The sequence below is a fragment of the Pteropus alecto genome, unplaced genomic scaffold (assembly GCF_000325575.1).
Source record: "Pteropus alecto unplaced genomic scaffold, ASM32557v1 scaffold35, whole genome shotgun sequence".
Taxonomy (NCBI): Eukaryota; Metazoa; Chordata; class Mammalia; order Chiroptera; family Pteropodidae; genus Pteropus; species Pteropus alecto.
This window is the reverse complement of record NW_006437828.1, coordinates 10,963,315-10,973,990: the sequence shown is the minus strand read 5'-3', so window position 1 is coordinate 10,973,990 and position 10,676 is coordinate 10,963,315. Positions and strand designations below refer to the sequence as shown.

Below are 10,676 nucleotides of genomic sequence, written 5' to 3'. Positions count from 1 at the left end.
CGCCGGACAGCGACCCGCCCAGGGCCAGGCTGTGGGAGCTGCTGCGCCTGTGCGGGGGGCGCCCCACGCGCGTCCTCCGCCACGCCGGCGTCTTCATCGGGCCCCCCCGAGGGAAGAGGAGGGCGAGCGTCACGTACCTGTCGGAAAAGTGGGTCCTAGGTAAGAACGTGCGGGGGTGTCGGGAAGGCGCCGCCGGGCACCCCGAGAGCCGCGCTGCCGGGTGGGGGGACAGGCTTCCCCCGCAGTGTGACACCGCCCCTGGGGCCTAGGATGGGCGGCGCAGCGTCCACGCGTCTGCCTGGACAGCCCTGTAACTGTCCCTCGCCGGCTGACGGCGACAGTCTCGCTTTTTACTGTCGGCCAAGTATGCAGTTCACGGGGTCGAGGACATCCTCGTAGACCCGTCTTCCCAAAGCCACTCCGAACCCTAAGGCCACAGGACAGGCCTGTGCACCCCTAACTAGACCTCTTCCGAGGCCCGCGGCCCCCAGGCTCCGACCTCGTGCGCCCCTCTCCGGAGGCCTCGGGTTCGCGTGCTGGAGGTGGCGCCCTTTAGCGCACAGGGAGCCACGGCTCTGTGACGCGGCTGTCGTGTGCGTGCCTGGCATCAGCTCAGCATGCAGTTGTGCCAACGCATCCCTGGCTTCTGGGGGGAAGAGGGGGTACGGGATAAGCCTTGATTTCCGGGGGCAGGGGCCACGTCTGTCACGCCAGCTCTGGGGGACCGCAGGGGCCACCAGCAGGAGAGGGCTAAGGGACACTGCGAGGCGGGATCTATGGACGGTGGGTTTGTGCTGTGGTCGAGTCAGGTGCCAGGATGACCTTGGGGCTCTACCTTGGGGGTAACCTTTACTTCTTCTTCCGCTGGGTTGTGATGACTTGATCGTCCGAGTTCGCCCAGCGGGGGGCCCGGACAGCGGGCAGGTTACTTCCAGGCCCGGAGGCTGGAGTTCAGCATCCGCGGGGCTGATCCCTCCTGAGGCCTCTCTCCTTGGCTGGCAGTGGGCCACCTTCCCGCGACCTCCCTCCGTCCCCCCTCTGTGCGTATCTGTGTCCTCATGTCTCCTTAGAAAGACACCTGTCACGTTGGACTGTGTCCCACCCGGCCCCCATGACCTCTTTACTGCAGCCAGCTCTTTAAAGGCCCTGTTTCAACAGAGCCACGTTCTGAGGCCCTGGCAGTTAGGGCTCCATCATGCAGATGGGGGCGGGCGGACAATTCATCCCATAGCGGCGACTTGCTCGGTTTCCACCCCTTCCGCCGTGCCCCTCACCTGGCTCCTCGGGTCTTGAGAAGCGCGGTCTCGCTCTCCCTCCCTCTTCCTTCTACTCCCTGCACCTCCTCCGAGTCCTTTCATTCCCCCCGTGTGCTGCCCTTTATCTCTAAACCCCAAACTTCTGCCTTTTCACCCTACCGTTCTCCTTTAACGGGTAAGCAGACACCACATCTGTCCAGGCCACGTTCATGTAACCACGGACATTTTATAGTGATCTTCCAAATGACCGATGGTCATGCTTCGATGTATTTTAAAAGCATGATTATCAAAAGTAACTTTTTTTACTATCCAAAGCAGAGTAATTTATCTTTTGCCTAGACGCTAATTTCAAAAGAAAAAAACTTTGATTTTTAGCTACAGTCCAAAAGCCAAGAGGCTGCTTACTATTTTCTAAACACCAAGAGTATTACCTTCAAAACGTCCTATGTTCTGAAGCAGAGGTCGTTTTGTTTTAGAAAAAGTTCCTGTATCAGGATGACACCAACTAGAGACTAGAACTATGCTTTCAAAAAAAAGTCCCTCGGCTTGTGGAACTGTGCCCGCCACCGATAGCAGCAGTCCACAGCCTTTGGAGCTCGGGGAGCACTTTGGGGGCGCCCCGGAGCTTTGGGGACACCCCCGAGTCGGCCCTCCGCTCCTCCCGTGTCCAGGCTGGGGGCCTCCGTGTTGGCCCCTCCCTGCCGCTCTGCGTTTTGTGCCCAGACAGGGGACAGCCGGTTGTCCCGCCCTCAGCTGTCCCGCTGCCGGGCGTGAGGAGGTGGCCGCCTGCCCGTCCGCCCAGGGTTTCATCTGCACACGGCCTCTGGAGTTCTTGGAGTCTCAGGGCCGGAGCTGTGGCCCCAAGCCTCCGTGTCTTTCCTCTCCCATGCTTCATGTCCTGTCTCTGAGCTGTCATTGATTACACCGTCTGTGTCCTTGGCAGCATCCGGGCATTGTGTGTCCTGGAGTGAGCCCTTAGCTGTCGCTGCAGAGAAATCCTCAACCCTAAGATGAGCCCCCACCTCGCCAGCCACGGCCACATCCACGCGGGGTCCTCTCCAGTCCGGTCTCGGGGGGAGACCATGTGTTTTTCAAACGCTTATTAGTTTATACTCTTTCTGCATTAGGCTACAATACAATAGCTCTGGCCAAGGAAGGGTCTCATTTTTCGGTCTCTGCTCGCATGCACAGACCTGCAGGACACACGGTCCAGAGCATGGCGTTCCCTGCTCACCCAGGCTCCGCCACTGGCTGCTGCTCTGACCAGAGGCAACTGACGGACTCCCCAGACCTCACTGAGTCCACCCCTAAAGCAGCGGTAACCTTAGCCCTGCTCACCTCGCTCAGTGACCAGAGGAGGTGGCCCAGGGGAGCGCAGACTAGCGCCCGTCGACAGTGGGCGTCGTCCAGCACCGTTGGGTGACGGTGGCCACGACACACACAACAGTCATCCCGGCCCTTTGACAAAGCAAAATCCTGTCTTCTGAAGACCGTTCTCCTTCCCATTAGCTTTCATTATAAATACTCCCGGAGAACATTTTATTCTCGAGATGTGATGGCATTAAAATTGGGAATAAAACCACTTTTAAAACTATGTTAAAGCACCAATTTAAAAGTTATTCTGTGGCAAATTATGGAGAGCAGTACTTAAAATTTATAAATTAAATTCGTTCTAACTGGACGATCAGCTGCTGTGTGAGGTAGATTCCTGGAGACTTAGGAGCAGTTTGGACGAAGCAGTTAAAAGTCTTAAAACCTTCAGGTTTGTAACTTACCCTCCAGAATGGAGATTCCAGGTGTTTCGGTACCTGCATATTTCGTCCCGTGATTGACGGGGTCTTTGTTTTTGCAGACATAATAAAGTCACAGGGTACGAAGGAGGAATTTTTTTTACTTTGAGTCACTGGAGCCCTCTGAGAAATTTTATTGTTTGGGTTTTTGTTTTGTTTTTTTTGTTTGTTTGTTTCTTTTTTGGAGTTAAAAGAAACCATAGGCCCTGCAACACCTTAGCACTGCAAGCCGTCAGAGAGGCCTTTTCATGCCTTCGCTGTCTGTATCTTAAACAATGACTCAGCGTTTATGCATATTTGAACAACTGCTAAACAACGACTCAGCGTTTGTGAGTATTTGAACAACTGCTAAGCGACTGCTTTAGCTTTTAGAATGTCTTCTAACCTGCAGCTCTGTCTCCGAGGGAGAGACAGCTCTGGGGTGACCACATAGTACCCAGGCAGCTTCCCCTCCCAGCTGCTGCCTCGTGTCCCTGGCACGGAGCAGTGTAGACTCGTGAAGACCCCAGACAGGGCTCCATGGGTGAAATGGAAGCTGCCTCTTACTCAGCCGCTCCGTGGAGACGTTCTGATGTGCGAGCTGCTTCACAGCGATGCTGTCTGAACAGTCAGGGTCGCGTCCCCAGCTCAGTCCCCAGGGTCTGTTTTCCCTGAAACAGCAGGGCACTTAGGCCAAGATTCTCGATGAATCATTCATCCAGAAGGAGAAGTGGGGATTTTTCAGAGAGAAACACTATAGGCGCCTGAACATGTATGAAAACAAACAGGAAAACGAAAATCAAATTCCCGGCACCAGGAAGTGAGAAGTCACCTTTACCTGCTGCGGGTAACGCATATGATGTTTGAGGGCATTTTCCAGGAATTTTATCTCCCCCGGCACATCCCTGGACATGTGGAACATCATTCCCGTTTGACACATCCAGACGCCACGAGCCCGGGTCTGTGTCGGAAGGACGGCCTGCAGGGCGGGGAGCTCGGGGTCCCACACGGTCCCCCCGCCCTGGGCCCCGTGGCTTTTTGCGCTGCTGCTTTTCTGTTCACTCTTCTGTCCCCACCCCCCTCGGTGTTGTCACCGAAGGTCGCTTTGGCCTTTCTCCTAAGACAGATTTCCAGTCCCAGGCGCCCTCTTATTGTCTGGGCCCCGTTCAAGTGATAAGACATACATTCTATGCTATTGTGGGAACATAATGTAATATTCTCAACATTGTTGCCAAAAAAAAAAAAAGGCTTCGGCCTCGGCCTGATTTCCTTGTAACTTATGAAAAGCATCTGGATCGAATGTCTCCCCACGTCGACGTGTTCAGGAAGAGATTGCTGATAGCGCGGGGCCTGAGACCCCGTTTCCCCGACGGCTGACCGGGCACCCGGGCACAGAAAGGCGAGCTGCCCAGGGCGGCGTTCCGTGAGGGCGAGGCCCGTCCGGAGGCCGCAGGCCCGAGGGCCCCGCCATGGGGCAGGTGGCGCCGGCCTTGTGCACCATCATCCCAGGCCACGCTTCCTTCCTGCGCAGCGATTAGGAACCAGTCACGGGCAGGAGCCCTCGTGCTGGGGTGGCACGTGGAGGGAAGGCGACAGGGAGGGGGTCCCCACCTCCGGGCCTGCCCCTCCACACCCCCCCGCCCCGTGCCACCCTCACAGGCCCGCACTCCGAGGAGCTCAGCAGCCACTCAGAAAGTGACTGTGGAATTGTAAGGTGCAATTTCAGACAATAAGATGAACTATTTTTGTTTCGAGCTGTTGTCAAAACAGAGGAAATCTACCAGGATAGAAATGAATGAGGACGAAAACCGATTCACGGAATTTTATAATTTCAACATCTCATGTGTTTAGGCTTTTAAAAAATATATATCCTTAGTGCTGATTTTCTTTTGAATTAACCGCTAGCTATGAGACCAGTTTCTTCTCTTTTTTTTTTAAGCATTAGCCTTGAAAAGATATGGAAAGAGCAGGTGGATTTCTCAGCTTCCACTTTAATCATATTCACTGGCGCTAGATAGTTATCTCTGAAGTTGCCTGACCCATCTCGCTTGTCTTCCCCTTGGCTAAATTTACACCACCTGAACTCTGGGCTCTGGACATGCAGCCTAAAGGTCAGAAAGCATCTCAAAGGCAAGAAAACTGGGAAATAAAGAGCCTTCTGTGTGCCTCCCAGCCAAGGCACAGTCCTCAAGCCTCACTTAAAAAGCGAAAAACTAGGACACAGCACCGTGAACACCGACAGCCCACCAGTGAGCCAAGACCAAAATGTCCCACTTCAGAGCGAGATTACAAGCAGCTTTTCCCAGTTTACAGGAAGAGGACAAAGTAGTTGGATTACATTATTTTATTTTATTTTCTTAGCTTTTTTTAAGCTTTGATGCTTGAAGATGAATGAATATGTAGGAATAAAAGTAATCTTGGAGAATGTAGAAAGAAAGCAGTAAAGATCGTGGCAAATGTTAACAAAATCGAAGCAAAGAAAAGCTTTTTGAGACGAGAAAAGTTCTTTGAGGGGAAAAAAAACATAGTCAAATCCCAACAATAATGAAAGAGAGGAAGAAAAGGGATAGTTCATAATACCGAGAATGGAATGGAGGCTGCAGCTACAGATAGACACAGCAGGGCTGTCAACCAGGAGAGAGGTGAGGAATATGCCAGTGAATTCGAAAATAAGTGCGGTGGAAACTTGCTACAAAAACAGTACCAAAATCGATTCAAGGAACAGACACTCTGAACAATTGCAACCATTTAAAAAATTGAACCGTAATCAAAAGTATGCCTCTCACTTTCTGTCAAAGACACCGACCTACACAAAGTGACGTCAGCAAAATGGCAGACTAAGAAGCTCCGAGATCTCGTCTCCCCACAGAAACACCAGTAAAGCAAACGACATGTCTAAACCAGCCCTGTAGGAGCCTGGAAAATGATCGAAGGTTTACACCAACCAGGCAAACGCCCAGTGGAGCAAAGCCACCTTCACGGTGGCACGAAAGCTTCGTGGCCTTTGCCTCACTCTCGACAGCCTTGGTTTCCAGTGTCCCTCAGACACACACCTGCCTGGGAGGTAGGTGCCTGAAGGACTGACCTGCTCACCCTGGACCCGAGTGGTTTGGAACGTGCGGAAAAGAGGCGCTCGCTGCCTCAAGATAGGCAACAAAAAGAAACAGGTAAATTTGACTGTAGCAAAATTTAAAATCTTCCGTGCATCAAAGGACACAGTCAACCAAATGAAAAAGCAACATACGGAATGGGAGAAAGTCTTTGCAAATAGTAGGGGTTAATATCCCCAAAATATAAGGAGCTCCTACCACTCAACAACAGAAAATACCTGATCCAAAAATAGGTAAGGACTTGACATTCCTCCAGAGAAGATGTACAAATGGCTGACAGCACACGAAAAGATGTTCAGGATCAGTAACTACTAGGCAAATGCACATCAGAACTACGAGATACCACCTTAGACCCGTTACAATGGCTACTATAAAAAAATAAAATAACAAGTGTTGGGGAAGATGTGGAGAAACTGGAAGCTTGTGCACTGTTGGTGGGACTGTACAATGGTGCAGCCACTGTGGAAAACAGGATGTCAGTTTCTCAAAAAAAATGAAAACTGGAGCTACCATGTGATCCAGCAGCCTCACCTTAGATATATCTGACCTGGACAAGTATTTGTACACCCATGTTTGTACAGCATCGTTCACAGCAGCCAAAAGGCAGGAGTAACCCAAGTATTCATTGATGGACGAATCGATAAACAAATGTGCTCCTTGCATACGATGAAACATTATTCAGCCTTAAAAAGGAAGGATATTCTGATACGTGCAACTACATGCATGAACCGTGAGAACATCACACTAAATAAACCTGTCGCCAAAGGACAAGTATCATATGGCTCCACTTAGATGAGTTACCTAGAATAGGCAAATCCATACAGACGAGTTGGAACAGAGGTTACCAGGCCAAGAGGCTGTGCCCAAGTGATGAACAGAGGATGGGCTCGTGTAGACCCAGGGCCAGGGAACAGTCAGGGTCAAGGGTGAGCAGTGAGAAGAAACAGGAAGTTCAGAGTGGCTGGAACCCAATGTGAGGGGACAGAGTGACGAGGGGAGGCTGGAGAAGTAGCCAGACACTGGACCCCTCCGGGCCTCTTAGACAATGAGAAGGAGCTTGGTTTTCTGAGTCACTGGAAGTCACCAAAGGATTTTAGGTGAGGAAGTGGGCCTGATTCATATGTCACAAGTGTCTCAGAGGCTGAGTGACCCTCGCTCTGCAGAGTGGCAGAGGCAGTTCCTTCATTGGATGGGGACCTGGCCGCATGGCCACTGATCTCTCTCCCAGCCTTAAAAGTCTCAGCTGGTATCAATGAGCTAAGATAGAGCCCCCAGGAAGGTCCTGAGTGTTCTTGAACTCTGCACGACCACTGGCCACATTTGGTTGTTGACAGCTGAAGGGTTAGTCAGTGAAGTGACTTGCCCACCACACTGTACACAATTAGAATTAGTGTGGCAGCAGGTTAATTCAGTGCCCTAACCAGGAGACCACACAGAAGCATGGCCAGTAAACTTGAACTTGTGCCAAGGCCATGCTAAATAACCTTGTTAAAAACAAACAAAACCTTTTCTTTTTTTTTAAATTTAAATTCCACGGGAGCTGCTCATGTACTGTGTGTGTCTTCCCACCGGCCGGGACTGGCATTGTTCGACATCGTCCTACGGTCACGTTTTATGGGGTGTTTGAGGATTAGTCATACGGTGTGACATTGGAATTCGGGGATGTGGCTATCTCCAGATGCCAGATGAACTTGGACAGGAATCATTCTTCGTGTGCGTGTGTGTTTACCGCTGGGAACTTGGAGCTGTGGGGGCTCCCTGGACAGGGCCGTCCTGGCTGCGGCCATCACTCAGCAGTCACGTGCTCTTCTGTCTGACCCCCGTCCGCTGCCTATGTGGGACGACACCACGCGGACCTCAGTCAGCCCCGTTCTCGGCAGCACCTCCCACGCGGCCGGGCGAGGGCGGCCCGGCCCGGACTTGGCCGTGAGCTTACGGTCAGGCTTCTCTTTCGCTTTATCTGATGTAAAACTTGGTCCTCCGCCAGTCAGCCTTGCTCCCCACCGCAGCGAATGAGGGAACGAAGAGATGGATGCGTGGAGTGACTCAATGTTCCGGTCCAGGAACTCAGTGGAGAACCACGTGGAGCCCCAATGCGCCCGCTTCCTCCGAGCCGTTAGCAGCAGATGGCAGCGCCTTGCACACCCACGTGCACACACCGCAGAGGTGGAAGCGCCTTGCACACCCACGTGCACGCAAAGCGCATGCATCGTCGGCGGGCCCGGCTCTGGCTGCGGCCCGTGTGTTGCCCTGTGAGTCGTGAGCCGTTAGCAGCAGATGGCAGCGCCTTGCACACCTACGTGCACACACAGCAGAGGTGGAAGCGCCTTGAACACCCGCGTGCGCACACAGCAGAGATGGCAGCGCCTTGCATACCCACGTGCACACACAGCAGAAATGGAAGTGCCTTGCACACCCACGTGCACACACAGCAGAGGTGGAAGCGCCTTGCACACCCACGTGCACACAGCAGAGGTGGAAGCACCTTGCACACCCACGTGCACACACAGCAGAGGTGGAAGCGCCTTGCACACCCACGTGCACACACAGCAGAGGTGGAAGCGCCTTGCACACCCACGTGCACACAGCAGAGGTGGAAGCACCTTGCACACCCACGTGCACACACAGCAGAGGTGGAAGCGCCTTGCACACCCACGTGCACACAGCAGAGGTGGAAGCACCTTGCACACCCACGTGCACACACAGCAGAGGTGGAAGCGCCTTGCACACCCACATGCACGCAAAGCGCACGCGTCGTCGGCGGGCCCGGCTCTGTGGCTGCGGCCCGCGTGTTGCCCTGTGAGTCGCATCGAACTCTGTGCCCAGGAGCCCTTCGATCTCTTTGGCCATTGGCGCTGCCGTAACTAATCGGCCTCTCATTATGGGACTTCGGGGGCTGTTTCTACCGTTTCTGTTATTATAAACTGTGTGTGTTCTGACTGACACAGTTTGAGCTCAGTGTTAAGAGGTCGTGCTCAATCACAGGCGTGAGAATGTCTGTCCAGTAGCTTCGTAGAGGCGGGATGTGTACGTCACATCCTGACATACGTGGCCACTCCCATTTCCCCGCACCCCCCACCCCCACCCCCCGGGGCTGGACGGTACCCACAGGTTCAGTCTACAAGTAGATCTCATCGCTTCATCTGCAGTTCCCTAGCTACTGGGTGTGAACATCTTAGAAGGATGCCTGTCTCACGAATTGCCTATGCCCGTCCCTTGCCTGTCTTCCCGTTGGGTTAGTTATCTTCGTCACCTTGTTTTACAACAATGCGTCCATACTATGGACTCTAATCTTCTGTTACGAATACAGAACCCTCTCAGTCGGCCTCGTCTCTGACTTGTGTCTGGTGTCGTCCGTGTAGCGGAGGCTGTAACGTCCCATCATTACCACCCCGCTCCTCCCCCCATGGGACGTCAATGTGGGTCACTCGGGAAGGTCCTCCCCGGTCCCTCCCCCGAGCTTTAAATTTAGCCTCCCAGCTCTCCAGCTGATACTTCCATGTTTATTAATGTTTAGAGCTTTAATCCAGCTTAATATTATGCGGCGTGAAGGGAGCATGCCACCTACTTAATAACGCATCTGTTGTCCGCTGGTTTTTAACGGCCCCAGAGTCACTTCTCCATTCCCATAATGCACATGGCTAGGTTTAGGGACTTTGTTCTCTTCCGTTGACCCGTTCATCTGTTCTGTCTGTTCTTTGCTAATTATGTACTATTTTACTACTGTAATTTCGTAGTGTGGTTTGGTATCTGGTTTGTCCATTTCTCTTTCATCGTTCCTTTTTTTTTCAAAATCATCTTCCTGTGCATTTTTTTTCTTTCATATAAACTTCAGAATAAGCCTCTCAATTATTTTTTTCGGAACATTGGGAATTTCAGGATTATATTGGACTTTTAGGTAAATCAGGGAAGAACAGCTTCCTTTTGCAGTGTTTTCTGGCTTTCGAAAATGACATTCTGTCAGAAATCTAAAGGTAAAAACTGAATTCACAGAGTTTTTAAAACCAGGAAGAAAATATGGCCGAATTCCTTTATAACCACGTGGAGAGAAAGGCTTTCTACCTAGGATTCAAAATCCAAATGCAATACAAGATTGATATGGTTCGAATACATAAATAAAAATGTTTCCACGGCTGGAGCTTGCATAAGAAAAGTCAAAAGACCAGTGACAAACTGAGAAAATATAGACAGCACATATCACAAATAAGGGACTCCTGTCAACATGTAGATTATAATAGTTCCTGCTTCACCGCGTCGTGGAGAGAACTAAGTAGTACGCACAGTCCTAGTAATAAGTGCTAAAATTCCATTATACACCATTATTATAATCGTACCATGTGCGTCACGTGTCTATGCTGGCGTTGCTTCTGAAGCTCGGCTGGCCGGAGGTGCGTTTGCACTGGGAGTTAAAATCCGGGACTGCGTCCCGAGCCACAGCTGAGACGAGCCATCTCTTCCCTGTATTCTGAGAAGGAAGCCGTTGTCTCCACACCTCACAACCATCGTAGCTTTGCAGCCTCCGTCGCTCGTCTGAGATTCCT

At 52.0% G+C, this 10,676-nt stretch overlaps 1 protein-coding gene across 4 annotated transcripts in view; it reads left to right on the top strand.

Annotated features, from left to right (window-relative positions):
• The window catches only part of MCPH1 (microcephalin 1), a 194,589-nt gene that overhangs the window by 178,893 nt on the left and 5,020 nt on the right, over positions 1–10,676 (top strand). The window lies entirely within an intron of this gene.